This window comes from Carya illinoinensis, chromosome 3 (assembly GCF_018687715.1).
Source record: "Carya illinoinensis cultivar Pawnee chromosome 3, C.illinoinensisPawnee_v1, whole genome shotgun sequence".
Lineage (NCBI taxonomy): Eukaryota > Viridiplantae > Streptophyta > Magnoliopsida > Fagales > Juglandaceae > Carya > Carya illinoinensis.
The window spans coordinates 16236453-16261194 of NC_056754.1; the positions used below are offsets into that span (position 1 = coordinate 16236453).

The window sequence follows — 24742 nt, forward strand, 5'->3', positions numbered from 1 at the left end:
AAATTACCCAACTAAAACAAAAACAAAAGCTCTCTACCAAACCCTTCTTGCAATAAATTAAACTAGTACACTTAATTAAAAACTTCTAAAACAATTCCTTTATTTCATGAAACAAACTAGCATACTTGATTAAAAACTTCTAAAACAATTCTCTTGTTGCATGAAACCAACTAGCACACTTGAAAGAAATTAAGGTATTACAATTAATGAGATAAAATTCTAAAACAATTCTTAATACTTAATAAAAATTCTTAAAACAACAAAGCATTGTAGGCAAAAACAAAAACTGCCCAATCTATATTAAGAAAGAAAAGTCAAAGAAAATGAAATGAAAATTCTGCTACTTAAACGGAAGAGAAGGACAATAAACTCAAAGTTGCCCTACGGCTACATATGGAAAGAAAACTCAAACAGGAAAACAAGTGCAACTTCAAGAACTTAGTTACTCAACTGTAGCCGAATGAAAAACCAAAAAAAAAAAACAATAGCTCTCTCTAGCTTCTAAACGGAAAGAAGTAAGTAAAAAAAAACTGTTGCTGCCGCTAGCTTCTAAACAAAGAGAAAATAAGTCCAAAAAATACTGCCTCTGCTGCTGCTGCTACCAGCTAATAAATAGCTGCACGTCCAGCTGCTCCAGCTAACTGAATACTCATTCCCTACTGCTGCTGCTTCCCGTCCTCATGAGAAAGAGAAAAAAAAAAACTCTGCTGCTGCACGTTTACTGGTCTGCATGTTTACTGCATGTGTGTTGCACTTTTCTGCATGTGTGAATGGGTGTCTTTCTGCTGCTGTACAACGTGTGTGAGCTGGTGTGAGTGGCTGCTCTTTTTTTCTGCAACGTGCTGTGTTCCTACATGTGTGAATCCGAATGCTTTGCTGGTCTGCATGTGTGAACTGGTCCGAATGATTGGTTGCTGTCCTCCTGCTGCACGTCCAGCTCCTCGAAAAAGAAGGAATCAATTTGTTGCTGCTGCACGTTCAGCTCCAGCTCAATCCATGTGTTGTTGTATGTGTACTGCATGTGTGAATGGTCTGCATGTTTGCTGTCCATGTGTTGAATGGTCTGCATGTTTGCTGTCTGAAGGCTGGTCTGCTGTGTATTGCATGTGTGCTGCATGTGTAAGTTTGCAATGTGCTGTATGCTTTCTGTCCAGGTTGCTGCACGTTCAGGTTGCTGTCCATGTGGTCCGAATGAGTTGTTGTCTGTATGTGCATGGTTTGTTTGAGTGTTGTCCGAATGATGTTGCATGTCTGCATTTGTGCTGTCCGAAAGCTGCTTGTGTGAGCTGGTGTCCGAATGATGCTTTCTGTTCTGCATGTGCATCGTCCATTTCTTCTCCTGCTGCTTGCTGTCTGCATGTGCATGGTTTGTTTGAGTGCTGTCCATGTGCTGCATGGTTGCATCGTGTGAGTGGCTGCTGTCACGTTTATTGCTGCATGTGTGATTGGCTGTCAAAGCATGTCCGAGTGAGTGTTTTGCTTTGCTGCTGTCCGAGTGAACACGTGTTTGTTCTGCTGCATGTGCATTGTGTGAGTGCAGTTCCGAGTGAGTGGTTGCTGCATGGTGTTTGTTCTTGATTTTCCTCAGCATAATCTCTCTTTGCTAAGATAACTTTGAAGCTCAACGAAACCAAGCCTCAACCGTAGCCTTCCATGATCGACTAGCGACATAAGGAATGCCTAGCAAATGTGAGCTAAACTTCCATATGGCCACTGCTATATTACCTCCATAGAGAACATGGTTGAGATCCTCAAAAGCACCTTTATGGCAGCATTTGCACTTGGAAACTAGAGGGACACCAATTCTTCTAATCTGATCATCCACAGAAAGGTTATTATTCAATGCCTTCCACATGAGTATGGAAAATTTCTTTGGCAAAATACCATGCCAAATCCAATGAGACCATTGAGATTTAGGAGCAGTAACTCGAACAAAAGACCAAACACTCTTGGTAGGGAAAGACCCATCCGACGTAACTAGCCATATAAGACGGTCATCACCTTGCTTTCGACCCCCAAGATTAGAAACAATTGCCTCCGCTACATCAGTCCCCACCAACTACACTAGCTTCTCTACATCCCAACTATTGTTTAGGAAGCACAAGGAGAACAAGGAGAACAATGGTACAAATGATTGCGACTAAACTCTGTCTCAAATTAATGAACCAAAAATTTAGTGCAGTTTTACCTGCAAGTATACAGGCGTTGTAGTAACTTACAGGATCGAATCCACAGGGAAAGTTGCTTAAAATTAAACTTGTTTGAAAAAAAATATGAAAAACTTCACAAAGAGAAAACAAAAGGATGATATGTACAATGGATGGAAAAGGTTACTAGTCATGGACTAGATTCATATTTTTAGATGTTTGATTGTCGGATTGAAATGTAAATGACTACAAATTAATTAAAATGCAATGCAAAAAGATAATCAAAATTGAAATTGGAGTGTCTAAAAAGAAAACAAATTAACGAACACTTGGGTTGGGTTTGGGACTTTCTTTATTTTGGATTCTAGATATTTTTCTCGATTAACAACCCAATCAAGGCATTGATAATCGGAAGATAAAAAGGTTAAGCTCAAGTTTTGCAATATTTTCCTAAGGGATTTTCTATTTTACTAGCCGAACACACATTAACAAACGAGAGAAGCCTTGATAATATTCAAGCTTTTGTTGTGCCTTACGTCAACAACAAAACAAGAGCAAGAGTTTCAATCTATTTTCAATTTAAATCCAACTAGTAACTTAGTGAAATCAACATTCAACCATAAAATATTGCATCGATCTAGAACCTAAAATAAATTAAGTCTCATTCCACAACCCAAGTTTTAGAAATTAACCACACATGATATTTCTAACAACAAAAATTAATCCTAACAAGGCCATATTAAAATCTGTGAGAAAATATTTAAATAAGATGAAAACTAATATATTGTCCGATCAAAAGAGAAAGGAACAAGTATAAAAACTACAACAAGCAACCTAAACGAAAAGGTGAAAGTAACAGAAAATAAATTCCAGCCGTCTCTTAAACTCTAAACTAACAAGAAACCAAGCTTAGCTACTGCTGTAGCCGAATGAAAATGAAAGAAAACAGAGAAAGTTCAACTCCCTCTGCTGCTTAGCGTCTGAACAACCAAATAAACACTGAATGAAGAAAAGAAATAAAACTCAAACTCTACTCTGCTGCCTCCCAGCTTCTCACGTTTCCATCTCACGTAACTTTTCCTCTCCTGGTTATCACCGCCAGCTTCTCTATGTCACGTAACACCTCTCCCTCTCTCACCAAGCTGGTCTCACTCCAGCTAGAAGAGTCCTTCTATTTTTTTTCTCTTCTGTTTTTATATTCACTCTCCGAACATCCCACGTAACCAACCCCCCCTGCTTTTCTTTTCTTTTACAACTTAAAACCAATCTTCTCAAAACCCAAACCGACCCCACACATCCTGCTTTCTTCCACACTTCAGACCCCACTCCCCACTCCTTCAATCTCGGCAGCTCACCTCACCGATTCCTCTACCATCATTCCAGCCAATTTTCTCATCTTCTTTTCTTTAATGAGGCCACGTAACCATCACATGTTTTTGCTCTGAGAATTCAACCCGTGGCCCCCCATGCTTCTCTTGATGTGTCGCATTTTCTCCACCTCTCACATGCATTGAATAACTACTCCACTTCTTTCTTTCCTCTTTCTCTTTCACTTTCCTACTTTTCGGCTGTTCTTTTCTTTTTATTTCTTTTTGTTTGCTCGACTTTCACACATCCCCACCAACTGCTGCTGCCTACCCCTTCAGCTAATTCCAATTCCAGCACATTAATTGCTTTCCGAAAATGCTTCTTGCTTATTTTCCTTCATTTCGTGTAGTTGAAAACTCAATCAATCCGTATCTCTTCCCCATTTCTTTACACGTCTCTTTCACTCTTCTACATCCTTTGATTTGATGAGTATTTCTTTTCTTTAATCTCTTTAATGACACGTTCAGCCAACTTCCTTTTCTTTCTTTAATGACTCCCTTTCCTTCAATCTCGGCTAGCCAAAGTCCAACTCGTTGTTTGTTGAGTGCTGCATGTTTGCTTCATGTGAGTGGGTCTGTCCGAGTGGTCTGCTGCATGTGAAGCTATTTTTGTCCGAGTGATTCTTCTGCTTCTGCTTCATCTGCTGCTACTTGAATAATCCTAACCGATTGACAACAACAAGACAGATGAAGAGTTGGCCCGTAAGTCGCACCTCTTATTCCTTTCTCCCCATTGTCAACAGTTCCAACTGGATTTATTTGAACTGAAAACAAAAATAACACTCAAAAGAATAAATTAAAAGAAAAATAGATTATCACAAATAAACTATATATGTGAGGAAATATTGTCCCATTAAATCATAGTTATAAAATTAAGCATAAACATGATATTAATCAATTAAAAATCGCAACTCGTATTTATGCTTATTAACCATTTTTCCATCTAAAACCAATAATAATGTCATGATGAATTTAGAATACATTGGTTTTAAATAGCTAAAACATGCAATATTTAAGCTCAATCAACAAACACAAATGATAATAGAAAGCAAGAAAAATTATGGACTAGAATGCACAGTAATCAATAGTTGATAGAATTCAAGCAGAAATTTATGCTTTTAATCAATTAAAATCACAACTTTGATTTATTTACTTTAACCATTTTTCCATTTAAAACCAATAATAATGTCATGATGAATTTAAAATACATTGGTTTTAAATAGCTAAAATATGCAATATTTCAGCTCAATCAGACTTGTAGTTAGTTTTATAATTTTTATAGATATTGTAATTTTGACATTTATATAAAATTATGCTAAATTTAATAAGCTCAAATGGGTTAATTTTGAGTCTATTCAACCCATTTACATAAATAGTTTGAAACGAGTCGTATTATATCGTGTTAACCTATTCGTAATATTCACTAATGGGTCAAAACGGGTTGACACGACCCGTTATATTAACAGGTCGTGTTAGGGTTTGAGATTTTGACACAATAAGCTTAACGGGTCGGGTTAGAGTTGACCTATATAGTATAATATACATACTTTGACACGACACAAATACGACCCGTTAACACGATTTGACACCCCTAATCCAGATGAGCTTGAAAAAAATCCAAACGATAATTGGATGTAAACTCAATATTCATGTTATAACCAGATATATGAATTTATTATTATTTTTTACCTTTTTTTTTTAAAAGAATTTTTAAAACCATATTCAAGTTTAGGTAATGTTATATACAGTTCTAGAATATGCAATCTTGGAGTGTGCAATTATCAGCATTACCTTAATAAAATACAAGTCACTATTAAAAAATAATTTTTTATGTAAATTTTAAATTTATCTATATTTTTCAAATGGAATATATAAGAACTACACATTTTAAACTATAAATATTATTTCTCTTTTACATGCGACAGATCAAAGCTTCCCACCTGGACTCGACCATTCTTTGATTATTATTATTTTATTTTTTTCCCAGCCAGCCATCTCCTTTCCCACATGCATTTTTTGGAATAAAAAATATAATGTATAAAGAATTTACGAAAAATAGATAGATCATGTGAAGAGCTGGCTGCCGTTTTAGCCAAATGTTGAAAACCTATCTCATCTCCTACCTCCTGTGCGCCGCACGCCCCCTCCCCCCTTCTTCTTCTTCTTCTTCTTTTTCCTCTTCTTCTTGCTCTTAATCCGTCCCTCTCCTTCACCGCTTCATCAAATTGCTTCGTAATTTCATCTCTTTGCTTCGAATGCTCTTCTTTTGCACTATTCGCCTTAGCCCATTCTGTTGTGACCTTCTCACTTGACCTTAGAGCTTCTTCCTTCTCGTGCAGAGCTTCTTCCTTCTCACGTAGAGCTTCATCCCCTTGCCTCCTGCTTTAGTCGTGCTTCTTAACTGTTTCATGAGCCAGAGCCTTCAAGCAGTTGAACGAAACCTGCAACTCCAATTTCGAGTTCTTCGCCACTGTGCGTTTGTTTGTTTCTGTTCTGATTAAATCTTGCGAGCCAGAGCCTTCGTCCTTGTGCGTTTGTTTTTTTCTTTTCTGATTAAATCTTGTGGGAGTTTCGAGCAAGAGGGCAATCTGCATTGTAATTTAATTCAGTAGTGCAATTAATCTTTTACTTTCTTTCATTTTCTTTGTTGGTTTTGTTTCTATTCTTTCTTCATGTTTTTCGACCAAGACATCTCCTACTCAAAATTTGTTACATATTTACATTTCTTGACTATTCTTTTTTCCCTTTGATTCTTGGTACCGGATTTAGCAGTGGGTCAGAACTAGGAAATAAAATCAACAACGCACCATCCTCGAATTCCTTCATGTTTTCTTATACTTTTTGTTAAGCAGACGTTTGACTGCTTAGAAAATTGAGGAAAATGCTAAATAATAGAAAATTCAACTCTTTGCATTCGGACGTTTAAAGTTAACAGAAAAATAAAGAAAAACTGTTAAAACAAGAAATTCCGTTTTATACACACTTTTTATATATAGAAGATAATTACTTAATTTGCCTCTGCATGCACTCGATTTGGTGAATTCAATCATGAATTTTCATTTTTATATAAGTTAGTATTTGTGGATTAATATTTCTTAAAGTTCTTTGGACCAAATGCTAAGTCGAATATTTATATCATTTGAGTTTTATTAAAGCAGCATTTATTTTTTAAATTTCTCTTAATTCAACACATTATTCAAACAGATAAAAAAATGTTTCACTTTAAATAATTACTAAGAATTCAAAATGTTTAGAATGCATTTCCGTTTTTCGTATGTAATTTTTGATATTTCACGATGTACTAATGTCACTGCTAGAAGTGATGGCTGACGTATCCAGACCGAGAGAAGTCAAAAACAAAAATCAATAAAAATTAAATAATTTGGAATTTTGTGCATCATCTTCTTACACTTTAGAGTTGGTATCGAATACATATATCTATATATTTTGTGCATCATCTCCTTACACTTTAGTCCACATGCATACTTCACTGAGAGAGAGAGAGAGAGAGAGAGAGAGATGGAAGAACAGGACGTGGTGATAGTGGGAGGAGGTACTAGCGGGTTTGGCAACAGCGGTAGCCTTGAAGAGAGTAGGGGTTGGAGCGTTGGTGTTAGAGAAATCTGAAGGGTTAAGAGCAACAGGCACATCCTTGGGTCTTGGCCCAAATGCCTAGCTTGCCCTTGATGCCCTCGGCGTAACCTCCAAGCTCACCGCTACTTGTACCCCCATGTTAGGGACCTCGATTTAGTCCTTAAATACTATGGTTCTCTAGATCCGCTTCACCCAACTATGACCGATGAGCCTATCCTTCTTGCTCGCCTTCTTACTTGAGGCTAGACTTGAGTGATGAGATTTGGTGAATATGGATGATGGGTGTTTCTGGTATGTGAATCGGATCTTGGTGGGATGGTATGGTGTATGGGATGATGATGGTATGGTACGGTATGATGATAGTATGGTATGGTATGATGATGGCCGAATGGTGTGATTAGGCTATGGTAGGCGCCTCTTGGGTGGTATTATGGTAATTATGGAAGTGAGGCTAGGGTTTAAGATTTTCTAAAATATAGGAAATCCTTATGGAGGCTAGGGTTTATGGTAAGGAATATGGAGGCACTAGATCTAGTGTAGATCTAGGGCTTTATGATGAAAGGGGTTTAGATCTAGGATTATGAAAGGTATATGGATGATAATATGGTGATGAAATGATATGGAAGTGAAGGAAATATGAAGGGAATAATCCAACAAGGCTAGATCTACTTGGCAAAGTAGATCTAATGTGTTGGGATGATATGGGCGTGTGATATGATGTTAAGTGCAAAAAGAGTAATGCAAATAACAAGATTGAAACTCAATAATGGAAAAGAGAAACAAAACTTGCTCATAGATTGATAGATGAAGCAACACCCGTCCACAAACGTCAAGATGTTGAATCTCTATTTGGGATTCACACGGGTTGCACCCAAATAGCCCAAGTGCCAAGCACCGAAGGAAATCTCAAGAACAAATAAGCCAACCACAAAGGGAATTTGTCAAAAGATAATGAAAGATGGGACTAGGGTGACCTTTATATAGGCTTACAAAGGGAGAGTCCTAATGGTGCTTGAACAAGGAAATAAATCCTAGAAAGGAATTAATTCTTAATAACACTAGCCTAAGGAATTAATTCCTAGTTGTACTAAAACAAGAAAATAATAAAATATATAAATACTAGATGATTTTATTAAAATAATAAAATGCTTGATAAAATTCTGGTCGTGGGGCCCATGTGAGACCCACGGCCTGACTGGTGCTAGCCGGTGCTGAAAATGGCCCATGGCGTGGGCCATGGTGCTGGCTGGCTGGCCTGGTTCGTGGGCTTGCCATGGCATTGGCCATGGCATGCTGTTGGCTCACCATGGGGCCCGACTAGACATGTCAGTGAGTGTGTCGAGACTTGTCCCGGGGTAACTTTTCTAGAGGGTCTAACATTCCCCCTCCCTTCAAGCACATCCTTGCGCTCAAGGATAAAATTTGAAAATGCCCATGCCCTGTCCTCATTCTCTTCCTTAGCCATCTCCATGGCAAAACAATGTGCCCCTCCTTTGCCCAATTTTTCTAACATTGATGCCTCACCCGACTTGGCCTCATTGGATGCTAAAGTTACCCATACATTCTTCTTGGACCCTAGCTTGAATTCCATGGTCCTTTTGTTGTAGTCAAGCACTACCCTTCCAAGGCTCTTGAGCCATGGATTGCCCAATACAACATCAAGCTCCACCAAAGGAAGTATGTGTAAATCTGCCACTACTCTCACTCCTTGCACATTCATTTTTACTTCTTTCACTAGCCCTTCACATTTCATCTTGTCCCCACTAGCCATCTTTACCTCAAATGGCTCTATAGCAATCGGTTTCAACCCAACCTTGGTAACAAGGGTGGCGTTGATGAAGTTGTGTGTGGAGACACTATCTACCAACAAAGGGACTTCTATTGTTCCTATCCATGCCATTACCCTCATGGAGGTATGTTTTTGAGTCCCTATCAAGGTATTAAGGGACAACTCAGCCTCCTCATAATTTTTGTTCACTTTGGTCTCCTCTTGGTTGTTCTCTTGGCTAGAGGATTCCACAAAATAACCATCATCCTCTTCTTCACTTCTCCAATCAACCAACATGTATACTTGCCCCGATCTACATTTGTGCCTTATGCCCCATTTTTCTCCACACTTAAAACAAAGGCCCTTCTTTATTCTATCTTGGACCTCTTCTCTTGAAAGCTTCTTCACTTCAAGTGGCTCAGATTTAGAAGCATTTCCCGTTTCCTCCTTGCCTTTCCAAGGAACATTGGTTTGCAAGGGTGTAGTAACCTTACTTCCCATTTCCTTAGATTGATGTTTCTCCATATTAGTGCCCTCTTCTAGGATCTCCGCCATCCTCATTGCTTCTTGAATCTTAGAGGGTTGCTTCAACTTAACTTCCTTGGCTATCCAAGGCTTCAACCCATCCACAAATGTGCCCACAAGGGCCTCCTCGGGCCACCCTCTCACAAGAGTTTGTAGTTGCCTAAACTCTTCAATATAACTATGCACTTTACCTTATTGCCTCAACTTGGCAAGTTGGCCATGGTGGTTAATGGTAGGAGATAGCCCAAATTGCATGAGGAACTCCTTTTCAAAAGCCGTCCAACCCAATCTTCTCCTCTCCTTCTCATATTGGTCCCGGATCCACCTCCACCACTTGCTTGCTTTTCCTTCCAAGTAAAAACATGCCATTGACACTCTTTCTCTCCTTGGTACTTCATAAGTGTGAAAGTAGTGATCGACCTTGTCAAGCCATTCAGAAGGATCCCCACCATTGAACTTAGGAAAGTCCACCTTTGGTCTCTTGGGTCCCCGGTTATAAGGCCGGTTTCCTCTTCTATCATCATGGTACTCATTATCATATCGTCACCCATAATGTCCACCATCTCTATCATGATGATGACGTCTTCTCTCTTGGTGGTCTCCACGGTCGTAAGGCCTCTCTCTCCCATGAGCATATGCGGCGTCATGCTCTTCTTCTCTTTGTGGCTCTTGAAATCTCACATCTTGTGGTTCTTCTCTCATACTAGGGGATCTAGTGCGATGTAGTGGATTCATGATCCACCTCTCAACCGCCACATGGTCATTCTCAACACGACCACCTCTTCGAAACTCACCTCTTTGTGGCTCTTGCATGGACTCGATAACACTTGTCTCAACCCCATCAACAAAGGCATCGTGCTTTGGTTCATTGGGCTGAGGTGGTGGCCCTTGGCCACGCCCTTCGGCTAGTCTCCTTTCAATTCTTTCTATGTCTTCATTCCTTTCTCTCTTCAAACTTTCAATGGCCCTTCTATTCTCTTCATTGTTCCGGTTGCTCACATTCATGGCCATCCTTAATTCGGCCAAAACAGTCATGACCTCATCAAGGACGCTATGGATCCGTGTACTTTGTCCTTCTAGTGCTTCAATTCGGTCCCTATGGGAACCACTTGGCCTCTCAGGCCCTGTTGCACTTTCTTGCATGGTAAGGACTTCTCTTGATCTCCGAGCAAAGCAATGCTCACAATGAAATGGGCAAGACTATCAATGAAAAGAGGCAAGCCTTAATGAAATAGGCAAGCCTCTCAATGAAAGCAACAATTAATGTTAGGGACCTCGGTCTAGTCCCTAAACACTATGGTTCTCTAGATCTGCTTCACCCAACTATGACCAATGAGCCTATCCTTCTTGCTCGCCTTCTTACTTGAGGCTAGACTTGAGTGATGAGATTTGGTGAATATGGATGATGGGTGTTTCTGGTATGTGAATCGGATCTTGGTGGGATGGTATGGTGTATGGGATGATGATGGTATGGTATGGTATGATGATGGTATGGTATGGTATGATGATGGCCGAATGGTGTGATTAGGCTATGGTAGGCGCCTCTTGGGTGGTATTATGGTAATTATGGAAGTGAGGCTAGGGTTTAAGGTTTTCTAAAATATAGGAAATCCTTATGGAGGCTAGGGTTTATGGTAGGGAATATGGAGGCACTAGATCTAGTGTAGATCTAGGGCTTTATGATGAAAGGGGTTTAGATCTAGGATTATGAAAGGTATATGGATGATAATATGGTGATGAAATGATATGGAAGTGAAGGAAATATGAAGGGAATAATCCAACAAAGCTAGATTACTTGGCAAAGTAGATCTAGTGTGTTGGGATGATATGGGCGTGTGATATGATGTTAAGTGCAAAAAGAATAATGCAAATAACAAGTAAATAACAAGATTGAAACTCAATAATGGAAAAGAGAAACAAACTTGCTCATAGATTGATAGATGAAGCAACACCCGTCCACAAACGTTAAGATGTTGAATCTCTATTTAGGATTCACACGGGTTGCACCCAAATAGCCCAAGTGTCAAGCACCGAAGGAAATCTCAAGAACAAACAAGCCAACCACAAAGGGAATTTGTCAAAAGATAATGAAAGATGGGACTAGGGTGGCCTTTATATAGGCTTACAAGGGGAGAGTCCTAATGGTGCTTGAACAAGGAAATAAATCCTAGAAATGAATTAATTCTTAATAACACTAGCCTAAGGAATTAATTCCTAGTTGTACTAAAATAAGGAAATAATGAAATATATAAATACTAGATGATTTTATTAAAATAATAAAATGCTTGATAAAATTCTGGTCGTGGGGCCCATGTGAGACCCACGGCCTGACTGGTGCTAGCCGGTGCTGAAAATGGCCCATGGCATGGGCCATGGCGCTGGCTGGCTGGCTGGCTGGCCTGGTCCGTGGGCTTGCCATGGCATGGGCCATGGCATGCTGTTGGCTCACCATGGGGCCCGACTAGGCATGTCAGTGAGTGTGTCGAGGCTTGTCCCGAGGTAACTTTTCTAGAGAGTCTAACATTGTCACTAAGTAATGTCGCGCGTACAGCCTTCAATTTTTCTTTCCATTTCAAACAACATTTGCCATTAAACTTTATTTTCGTCTGGAACTATTAGTAAATTCTTTGGAAGATGTATGGAATTTTGGGGGATTCTCTCTGTCTGCCATGCTAGAATGGAAGTAATGAATGGTTGCAACTTTAAGGATGCTCTGTATGAAGATAGACACATACAGTTTGTGTACATGTATATCCACATTTCAATTTTTCACTTTTTATTATTATTATTATTATTATTATTGTAGGCGGAAGATAACAAATATTGATATCGGAGCAATTCAAGAGTCCTATTACCCGGCCAATCCTTACAAGTATACTACTTGAACCCTATCTTTAATGTTCATGCTACACATGATTTTGTTGTTTTCTTTTTCACTTAGATCCATCTTCTCACATCCCCAACTTCAGTAGGCTATTTCTTTATACTGAACGTATGATCTGTGGTGATGCAGGGGTCAACATGGACTTAGTGTAGTACATCGTAAAGCCTTACTGGAAGCTCTGGCAGAAGAAGTGCCAATTGACTCCATCCGTTTCTCTTCCAAGCTCAAGTCCATTGAAAACCTAACACAAGAAGGCTCATCCTTTGCTATCATTCATATGGAGGATGGAGCTAGCATCAAAGCAAAGGTACATAGGAATGAAATGTAATAGGCTGATGTTGCAGCGTCCCACTTCTCAATATGTACAATATTCCTATTTTGATTCTATATCTTCTTTGAAAAGCTTTGATGTTAAAATTTCACTTTTCCATTTTGAATATGGCAGGCTCTTATAGGGTGTGATGGGGTACACTCGGTTGTGGCACGTTGGTTAGGACTCACTGCGCCAGTCAACTCCGGCCGATGGGCAGTGCGTGGATTGGCCGTATTTCCCGATGGCCATGGATTGAATCTTGAATTCCGACAATTTGTAACAATCGGCAAAAGGGCTGGTTTCGCTCCTGTCAATGATAACGAGATCTACTGGTTTCTCGTCTGCAAATTTTCCTCAAAAGGTTTGCCTTTTTTTTCCTCCCAGTCAATGATACCCCACCTTCTAAGCGAAAGAAGCCTATTCATCTTGGATACCAATATATTTTATTATTGCAGCAAGATTTATAGCTCTTTAACACTTATAAAAGAAAAATAGTGATCCCAATGGACCACATCAAGATTTCTCACCTAGTCTGTTGCTAAAAGAAGTGGGGATATTTTTTCATACCAGGAGAAGATCACATCGCACATGACCCCGAGATGATAAAAAGAGAAATTACTGACAATCTAGCCAAGGATTTTCCCCCATTGTACTTGAGGGTGGTAGTACCGTGGTACAGCATTCAGATCTATCTACTCTTACATGGGCCCCACTATTGTTTAGGTTGTAAGAGTTTTATTTAAACTCTATGTCCCACACACCCATCTTAATAGAATTTGAAATAGTTCAAATCTATCAGATTAAAGATGAGTGATAACGGGATAAGAAAAATCCTAAGAGATAAGATTAAAACTCTATCTCTAATTATAGTCAAATACAAACTTTTAGATTTCTTGATGGTCAGAAATCTATAAATAGCACTGAGGGATTAAAGGGTTCTCACCTACAACATTAGAGTGCCTTTTGCCATCGTGAGACACTTGTGAGACGAAATTGCTAGGGTGATCCTTCTCTCATAGCCAGATTTAATTCTTCATCAAACTGATGGAGAAAGGTACGCATTTATTTATTACTGTTTATTATTGTAGATCATATGAAATCGAAGATCCATTTATTAATGTTCATGTTAAAAAATATTTAACATGTGGTATCAGAGCTTTAGGTTATAGATTTTTTATGATCTCAATATAATATTACACATGCCGTATATCATTTTAATATTTCTTTCAGGTGATGAAAGATATATATATATATACTGCTCTACCGATATTATGCATCAACGCCACACATGCATAAAATTATATTCCTTTTGATTCTGTGTAATATTATCACACTGATATTCATAATCTGTATATGAAATATATAGATAGTTGTATATGTGAATTTCTGTATATGAAATTGTTCCAATTTTAGAAATTCTAAACTGTTTAATGATTAAACCGAATGATATTGTTTTCGGATTTAAAAAATAAAAAAAAAAATAGAACACAAATCTAGCCGCTGGGTCTAGTTTTACCACCGTGTGTGTGGTGGCCGTGACTCTCTTCGGCTAAGGGAGGTCAAAGCCAGGAGGAGGTTGAGCTCCTCCTTGCCGGCGTTTCTGTAACGGCGGCAGAGAGCTCTAAAGCTCACTACTGTAGAGGATCCGTAGTTAATAATAATAATAATAATAATAATAATAATAATAATAAAAAGAAAAAGAAAAGGTTAGATGGACCTCGGCGTCGGGTGGAGGTTGGGGATGCCTTGCCGTTCTCTTCCAGCCGACGAGTACCACCGTTGAGATGCCATGAAAATAAAACTGGTGCGGCTTGTAACCTATGTGTGTGAAGGGAAGAAGAAAAGAAATATGCATCTGGTGCGGCGCTAAGTCTAAATGAAGAAGAGTTTTCATTTAGGGTTTTATGTAATAGACTAAAGGTTTGTAGGTTGTGGGCTTCGGCCCAACCCATTATATTAAACTGTTTTATGCTATGTTATTTCGGATATGTAAATTGCTTAGACCAAGGGCCTTTGGGCCTTGGGCTCTGGCCCAGCCAAGAAAAAGAGTAAAATGGCCAATAAAGGAACTGGACCTGTACAATAAGATCCGGCCCAAGTCAACACATCCAGTTGACTTGAGTCTGGGTTCGGTTTACTGAACCGGTCCGGTTCATACCCGGACCGGTCAGATTAATTTTTTTTTAATATTTATTTAAAAAAAATCTGAATTTTATTATTATTATTTTTTTTTATATACATGTTATTAATGTTATTTACATGTATGAAAATTTTATTATTGATAAATTTATATGCATGTTATTATTGTTAAATACATGTATTAAATTTTATTAAATGCTATTTGCATGATATTATTGTTAAATACATGTATTAAATTTTATTAAATGTCATGTGCATATTATTATTACATACATAAAATACATGTATGAATTGGCTCTTATTATCATGTTATATATAATTATTTATCCAATATGGACAAATGATTTTCATTAAAATTAAAGAAAAACTTGGTTGCCCAAAGGTACAAGATTTTCTTCAATTTTGGTGAACAATCATTAAATTCCATAGTAAGGTGGATATGATAGAGTGAACAATTTTGTGTGTCAAGATCTACTCCCAAAGGAGGGTTTTGATGACATTACTAGTTCATCTATCAAAAGAAAAGTTGGAGGGAGCAATTGTATGTCAGAGTTTACTCCCAAAGGAGAATTCTGATGATACACTTAGTTCATCCACAGAATTTAATATTGGTGAGAACACTTTATGTATTAAGATCTTCTCCCAAAGGAGGGTTTTGATGACACTACTAGTTCATCCATAATTATTTAAATTCTAATTATTGTTTATAAGTATCTAACTCAAAGCATTATGTGACGAATATTTTCTTGCAGTAAATGTACCGACATCATTATATTCACAAACTTCATCAGTTCCTGTTTTGAATTGCTCTAATTTTTCTGAGTGGGTTGAGCGAGTCAGATTCACCTTAGGGGTCCTTGACCTGGACTCATCCCTTACAAGTCCAAAACCACCACCCCTCACTGAAGAGAGTAATAGGGATGAGAAAGAGTCATTCAAACAGTGGGAGAGATCAAACAGGCTGAGTCTAATGTTCATGAAAATGACCATATCTGAAAATATTAAAAATTCACTCCCTAGTGTTGAGGATGCCCAAAGTTTTTTGAAAAATACTGAGGAGAGATTTAATTCTGCAGATAAATCTTTAGTAGGAACACTGATGGCTAGACTTACCACCATGAAATATGATGGAGCCAAAGGAATGCAAGAGCATATCCTTGAAATGACAAATATTGCCGCCAGATTACAAACCCTGGGAATGAAAGTAGAGGAGTCCTTTATTGTTCAGTTTGTTCTGAACTCATTGCCACCTCAGTATGGTCCATTCCAGATGCATTATAATTCTATTAAGGATAAATGGAATGTGAATGAGCTGGCAAGTATGGTAGTTCAGGAGGAAATAAGACTGAAACAACAAGGGCATTACTCTGCTAATTTTGTGACCAAAGAAGCTGGAAAGAAAAAGCATCATTATAGTAAAAAGAAACGAATTAGACCACCAAGAGGAAAGGAGCCTGGAAATGTTAATCAGGTTCAACGTAGTAGTACCAAATGCTACTGGTGTGGGAAAAATGGACACATGAAATCTGAGTGTCAGAAACGTAAGGCTTGGTTTGAAAAGAAGGGTAAGCCTCTTGCCCTTGTATGTTTTGAATCAAACCTTGTAAATGTTCCTACTAATTCTTGGTGGTTAGATTCAGGTGCTAATGTTCATGTTTCTATAACCATGCAAGGATACCTTACAAGCCAAACACCAAGCCCCAGTGAGCGATTCATTTTTATGGGAAATGAGAATAAGGCTGAAGTTTTGGCCATAGGGACTTTTCGTTTAGTTTTGAGTACTGGTCATTGTTTAGACCTTCATAACATAGTTTTTGTGCCTTCTGTGAGGTGTAATTTAATTTCCCTTTCCAGACTGGACTCTGATGGTTATTCCTTTTCATTTCAAAACGGTAGTTTCAATTTGTTCAAAAACTCTTCATCTATTGGTTCTGGGTTTCTTTCCGATGGTCTTTATCGACTTTGTCTCGATAATACATTTATTCATAATACCTATACTCATAACCATGAAATGTGTATTGGAATTAAAAGAAACATGATGAACGAACATTCTTATGACTTGTGGCATAAGAGATTGGGGCACATCTCCAAAGAAAGGTTAGAGAGATTAGTAAAAGAAGGGATACTTCCGCATTTAGATTTTACTAATCTTGAAGTATGTGTGGATTGCATTAAAGGAAAGCAAACCAAACATACTAAGAAAGGTGCCACAAGAAGTAAAAAGCTTCTTGAAATAATTCACACAGATATATGTGGACCATTCTCTACTGAATGTTTTGGTGGAGAAAGGTATTTTATCACCTTTATAGATGATTTTTCACGGTTTGGATATATCTATCTGCTACATGAGAAATCTCAAGTTGTTTCAGTACTTGAGGTATTTCTCATGGAGGTGGAAAGGCAGTTAGATAGAAAGGTGAAAATCATCAGATCAGATCGAGGTGGAGAATACTATGGAAAGTATGACGAATCGGGTCGTAACCCTGGCCCATTCGCCAAACTTCTTGAACAACGTGGCATTGTTGCACAGTACACGATGCCAGGGACGCCACAGCAGAACGGTGTTGCTGAAAGGCGTAATCGGACTTTATTGGATATGATCAGAAGTATGGTAAGTAATTCTACCTTACCCAAATCATTGTGGGGTGAAGCCATTAAGACGGCAACTTATATCTTAAACCGGGTTCCTAGTAAGTCAGTTCCAAAAACTCCTTTCGAGCTATGGACTGGTAGGACACCAAGTTTAAGACACATGCATGTTTGGGGTTGCCCAGCAGAAGCGAGACTTTACAACCCACATGAAAAGAAATTGGATCCTAGAACAGTAAGTGGGTACTTTATTGGCTACCCAGAGAGATCCAAAGGGTATAGGTTTTACTGTCCTAATCACAGTCCGAGAATAGTGGAAACAGGAAATGCCAAATTCATTGAACTTGGCGAAATCAGTGAAAAAATAGAACCTAGAGATGTAATCATTGAGGAAGTACGAGTAGATGTCCCCATACCTACATCCTCAGAAAAGATAATAGTTCCTCTAATTGATCATCACAGTGATACATTGGAACAAGAAAATGATCACCCATCTCAAAATGATAATATCACTGATGAACCAAGTTCGGAGTTACCAGAACAGATAGTCTTACGCAGATCTCAGAGAGATCGGAGACCTGCTATTTCAGCAGACTATGTGGTATATCTCCAAGAATCTGAATTTGACATTGGGACAAGTGAAGATCCACTAACATTTTCACAAGCTATAGAGAGATGTGATTCTAGTAAATGGATCGATGCCATGAAAGAAGAGTTGAAATCCATGGATCAAAATCAAGTTTGGGATCTCGTTGAGTTGCCTAAAGGGTGTAAAAGAGTCGGGTGTAAATGGGTCTTTAAGACCAAACACGACTCTAAAGGCAACATCGAACGACATAAGGCCAGACTTGTTGCTAAGGGTTTCTGACCGGTGCAAAACTGCAAGTGCACAGTATCGTAGTTTTATAGTAAAGTAATAAGTAGAGTATCGTCCTCAGGGATTGGTACCTTACTCTTGCCAAATACCAAAATTATACTAATCTCAATTTTATCTAGAGGAATCGCTAAGGTTTTTGTAGTTGCAAATAAACTTAGATCAACTCAAAGAGAAATAAGCAAAGAAAATAAAACTGACTTTCAAAGATCAAATTCAATGGGGAAGAAAACTTCTAGGAAATCGATTTCACCTAATTCTTCACTATGCTTTTCTCATCCAGCTAATTTAACTTAAACCTCTTTTGTCTATTAGCAAATCTCTAATTCATCCAAAAGCCTCTTTCGATAGTCAATTGGAATTGACTCTTGGTTATCAATTCACACAAGAATATGCAAATTCAATAATCAATAATGCAATGAGATCAATGATTTAATGACTACATAGGTTCATACAAGTCTTTCGATCTCTATACTTACCTATGCTGAAATATCCAAGATCTACCCTATGATTCCCTCTTTCGATAGCAAATCACAAGATTACTTATCATCTAATCAATGGCCAGTTAATTAGAAGCAATAAATTCAGGATAAATCAGATAAACAAAGAGAGAATTGCATTAAATTAGCATAGACAATCAAGCATAGTTCGGAAATAGGTTACATCTGTTTCCTAGAATGAAGAAAATTTAGCTCATGCTAGAAATGGAATTCAACATAAACGAATTCACCATAATTGTTCTGAGAAGATGGGAAGAAGAAAATAAACACTGAAACAATCCTCCTTGCAGCCTCAACTCGTCGTCAAAAGCTCAGGGGAACGATTCAACGCTTTTCTCTCTTCCGTGCTCGTGTATGATTCCAACGTACGTGCAATAATTGGAATCCCGTCTCCAAAACAAATGAATTGAATCCTTCTAGCTGTGTTTTTCTGTCCCAATGAAGTGTTCTCCAGTCAAAAACCCGCGGCTCTAGAGTGAAAAATGGCTTTTATATGGTCCCACGGCGGAAAACCTAAAATCTGTCAAAATACGATGTTCGCTCGAGCGGGGTGTCGAGCGCGCGTCAAGCATTCGACTCTGCCTGATTTCACTCGAGCGTCCTATCGAGCGCACATCGAGCGTTCGACTCTGCCTGATTTCGCTCGAGCGGCCAATGTCTCTGCTCGAGCGATCTTCGTTTTTCAGCAACCCGCTCGAGCTCCCTGTCGAGCGGCAGTCGAGCGTTTGAATCTGCCTGAATTCGCTCGAGCGGCCAAAAGCCTCCGCTCGAGCGAACTTGTAAAATCTGCAATATGAAATTTTGCAAGTCATCAGTTTCACCCAAAAAGAAGGCATTGATTACAAAGAGACCTTTTCTCCAGTATCTAAAAAAGACTCTTTCAGAATCATTATGGCATTGGTGGCTCATTTTGATTTAGAGTTACACCAGATGGATGTGAAAACAGCTTTTCTAAATGGAAGTTTGGATGAAATGGTCTACATGAAGCAGCCAGAGGGCTACTCAGAAAAGGGCAAAGATCACCTAGTATGTAGGCTTAAGAAATCAATATACGGGCTTAAGCAAGCTTCCCGACAATGGTACTTAAAGTTCAATGATACCATTACTACCTTTGGATTTAAAAAAAACATCGTTGATCGATGTATATACCTAAAGGTCAGTGGGAGCAAGTTTATATTTTTGATCCTGTATGTTGATGATATCTTGTTGGCTAGTAGTGATCTTGGCTTACTTTATGAAACCAAGGGTTTTCTATCTAAGAACTTTGAAATGAAAGATATGGGTGAGGCATCCTTTGTGATCGAAATTGAAATCCTCCGGGATTGAAAACAAGGACTTTTGGGATTGTCTCAAAAAAATTACATAGAAAGAGTTCTTGAGAGATTTGGCATGAAAAGTTGCTCATCACTTGATACTCCGATATCAAAAGGTGATAAGTTTAGCCTATCACAATGTCCTAAAACTGAGTGGGAGCGTAAAGAGATGGCAAAAATCCCCTATGCTTCGGTTGTGGGAAGCTTGATATATGCACAGATTTGCACAAGGCCAGACATCAGTTTTGCAGTTGGCATGCTTGGGCGTTACCAGAGTAACCCAGGGATGTCTCATTGGAAAGCAGCAAAGAGGGTATTGCGATATCTGCAAGGAACTAAGGATTACCAGCTTACTTTTAGGAGAACTGACAACTTAGAGGTAACTGGATACTCAGACTCTGATTTTGCCGGTTGTTCTGATAGAATGAAATCTACTTCTGGATATGTTTTCCTACTAGCCAGTGGAGCGATCTCATGGAAAAGTATGAAGCAAACTATCACTGCTTCATCAACAATGGAGGCTGAGTTTGTGGCATGCTTTGAGGCCACAGTGCATGGTTTATGGCTGAGGAACTTTATCTCAGGGCTTGGAGTTGTTGACTCTATAGAAAGGCCGCTGAGAATTTATTGTGATAATTCCTCTGCAGTATTTTTCTCCAAAAATGATAGGTATTCTAAAGGTGCTAAACACATGGAGCTCAAATACCTAAGTGTCAAGAAGGAAGTACAGAAACAGACAGTGTCCATAGAACATATTAGTACTACGCTTATGATAGCAGACCCATTAACAAAGGGTCTAGTAGCGAAACAGTTTAAAGAACATGTTGACAAAATGGGTCTTATGATGTAAACATGTTATTGAGCTCGTAGATCTTTTATTTTATTTTGGACACTTGATGATATCTATTATGGTCGTTTTGTTTCTGTTTTCTTGTCTTTCCAATTCTTTGTACATTGAATGGTTTGGAAGAATGGTGACAAGATAATGTCTGCAACAGACATGAATTGGAACCCAAGGCATTACGATATTAGCCTTAATTATCCCAATTAAAGATCATGTAAAATTGGTTGCTGGTGTTGTGGTACATGGAAGGGAATTTGTTGATTATATAACAAAGGACCGCTATGACTCGCATCAGTAGTTGATTTAACATTGATATTACAGAACTCATGTAACATACTTTGAGCTATGAAATTTTCAGGAAATGAATTTGCGCAGTATGGTTAATTTCTTGTAATAAACCCATGAACGGAAAATATTATTTTATGGGCATATGGGCCAACTGGGAAAATGTAAGAGTTTTATTTAAACTCTATGTCCCACACACCCATCTTAATAGAATTTGAAATAGTTCAAATCTATCAGATTAAAGATGAGTGATAACGAGATAAGAAAAATCCTAAGAGATAAGATTAAAACTCTATTTCTAATTATAGTCAAATACAAACTCTTAGATTTCTTGATGGTCAGAAATCTATAAATAGTACTGAGAGATTAAAGGGTTCTCACCTACAACATTAGAGTGCCTTTTACCATCGTGAGACACTTGTGAGGCGAAGTTGCTAGGGTGATCATTCTCTCATAGCCAGATTTAATTCTTCATCAAATTGATGGAGAAAGGTACGCATTTATTTATTACTGTTTATTATTGTAGATCATATGAAATCGAAGATCCATATTAATATTCATGTTAAAAAATATTTAACATAGGTTTCCATGGGACCTTATATTCGGAAACTTGGGCAAAGGGAATGTTACGGTGGCAGGTGATGCCATGCATCCTATGACACCAGAACTCAGACAAGGTGGTTGCGTTGCATTGGAAGATGCCGTTGTTTTAGGCAGACACATTGGAAACTTAATTATCCAAAACAAAAGACTTGTTACTGGAGAACCGTTGGCAGGAGACTTGGAAAGATATACTAAGGAGAGGAGGTGGCATGTCGCTACCTTGATCACGGTCTCGTATCTATCAGGGTGGGTACAACAAGATGGATCTGGATGGTGGATGAAATTCTTCAGGGATGTGATTTTCTATAGGCTTCTCTTCACTAGAATATTTAATTTTATTCAGTATGATTGTGGGGAGCTGCCTTGTGTTTCATCAAACAATCCTGATCAACTGGAGAATCGAAGTAAGATTGAGTAAACAGAATCCCAACTCTAGTGATTTTGAGTCAGTATCCCCTTTGTTCCTTCATATAAATATCCCCCTTTTTGTTCCTCAATATGCAAATGAGGATTAAGAGTCGTTTGCCATTGTCGTTTCTTTTATCTTTTTTTTGGGGGGGGGGGGGGGGGGGGGGGGGGATGTCATGTTATGTATACGTTGACATGCTAGATAAAATAAAACAGTTGGATTGATATTCGAAACAATTCTTGTAAAAGCATCTAGCCCTATTGTTAAAGCATCTACTGTCAAACTTATTTCTGCTTTGGCTATACATTCTAATTGGCCATTGAGACAATTGGATGTATCCAATGCCTTTTTACATAGAGACTTGGAAGGAGGAGGTGTTTATGGAACAAAGTCCCTAACTAGTTCTCGGTCTCATCCGCTAAGAGACAAGTTACTGATTCGTGAACTCCCCAATAACTTAAGGGGGGATGTTAAGCTATTACATGATCGATTGCAGAACTCCAAGTCATCATCACAAATATCGGAAGAAAATGCTTTGCCACCAGGAAATTCAAATCTTCAAGAACTTCAATCCATATATATATATATATCTTAACTACTCATGTATTTTAAATATTTGAATTCAAACTTGCAATTGTGATTTCCTCACTTTTCTGATCCCTCAATTCTTTATACAATCATCCATCTCCTTGTCAAGTGATGAACCCTTGTGACTAACAATTTCTTTGAAGCAGATAATCTGCTTGTGCAATGTCCACTTACTGTCAATAAAGTAGGTTGTGATACACATGTAGCCCACATTCTATATGGAGGTCCATTTATCAGTCGTAAATGACACTCTCTGACAAGTGATGCTACCTTTGCCTTGGCATGCCTCTTCAAATAATCACGTATCATAGTATACTGTTAAGGCATGGGAAATTGTGGCTTTAAAGTGTGCACAAATTTGTAGAAACCTACCTTGTCAACCTTGGTAAAAGGCATCTCTGATCATCTCCGCAAGAACAACCCTCAACATCTTCTTACTATAATGAGGGATTTATAGCTTCTCAATTTATGTGTCATCAGTGGCTATAAAAGTCTCGTAACTCAGCTTCGTCTAATCAGTTGCCACCAACCCTTTGTGTATCTTATACCATTGGCAGCTTGTAAGTTGTGCTATTAACACTGATGTGCCTTGCTTCTTCGAATGACAACCGCATAGTTGCCCGCAGTAGTGGCATCAAGCCTATGGGTTCTCATGATCACCAGGAACTTTGGTGAAATGTTTCCATGTCCATGACCTTTTTTTACTAAGTCATACAGGTGGATCAGCCTCAACATTCATCAACTCCTCCTCCTCATTAAGTATATCAATGTCTTCTAGATCTATTAGAACTCAACTACTTACATAGGAGGTAGCTGCTTTAGATAGGGGTCTACAGCCCGAAGTACCTGTGGATGATGCCAACAGCTGTGTGTCATCCTCTTGTAGAGAATCGCAGTGAGATGGTGTAGCATCTATAATTTGAGCAAATAATTTTAAACAATTAACAAATTATCGTCATTTAACATTTTAGTGAAAATTATCTACAAATTGAAAACACATTGAAAATGAAAAACATATATGTCTATTCGTGTTTTGTGATTTTAAACATAAATAAAACACAAAAAAATGAACATCCGCTCGAGCCACACTCAAGCGAAGGCTTGAGTGAACACTTTGTGTAATGTTAGTTGGCTCAATCAAACTCACTGTGTGATGTCGCTCGAGCCACACTCGAGCGAACAATTTATGTGACGTTCACTCTAGTGACACTCGAGCAAATGCCACTTGGAACAAAAACATCCAATTTTTCTAAAACCTAAATCACTCAATTCCTAAATTTAACAGCCTAAACCCCGAAATCATTAAAATGCAAATAATAAGTCATTGAAATGAACAACAAATCATACACATTTCACAAATCATATTTTAAATTCCTACAATTTTGAGGAGGAACATGTTAAAAGAAGGTTAAGACAAATCATTCTTAGAAGTGATTTGTGATAAACTCCGAAAGATAGCTCGCAAGTTGTTGCGGCCTCAGGTGAAGGCAGATGGCGGGGGAGGTGAACTTGTTCGGAGACGAAGGGAGACTGTTGTGCGAAAGTGAGGGGGAAGAAGGAGGTCCTATGTTTTGGACCCCCTTCTTCACAAAACGATAAGAAATCGTTCCGCTATCTTTTTGATTTGTTGTTATATATATATATAAAGTCAGAGTTTGGAGTTCAGATCCCTTGTGGACTCTGACTTCAACTCTGAACTTCGACTAGTGGAGCAGGATAACTCCTACTCCGACTCCAAATTTTGAAAACTCTGACGACTTCGCCAGAGTCAAAGGGTCATCGGAGTTCAGACGGAGTCAAAAAATCAAAACTTTTGCCCACCCCTAGATCTATTGTATAATAAAAGCACTTTTACAATCTAACATGCTATATTAAAACACATCAGTTTATAAGTTTATTTTTATTAGATATATTTGTAGTTAAAACATTTCTCAATAATGAATATAAAAATTAGCCCTTTTATCGAGCTACCTACACTATAATACAAACTTGATTTTCTA

At 38.3% G+C, this 24742-nt stretch overlaps 1 pseudogene; it reads left to right on the top strand.

Moving 5' to 3' along the window:
• Positions 1-11754: 11754 nt before the first annotated feature.
• On the top strand, positions 11755-22163 carry LOC122304559 (annotated as a pseudogene).
• The last annotated feature ends 2579 nt before the right edge of the window (positions 22164-24742 follow it).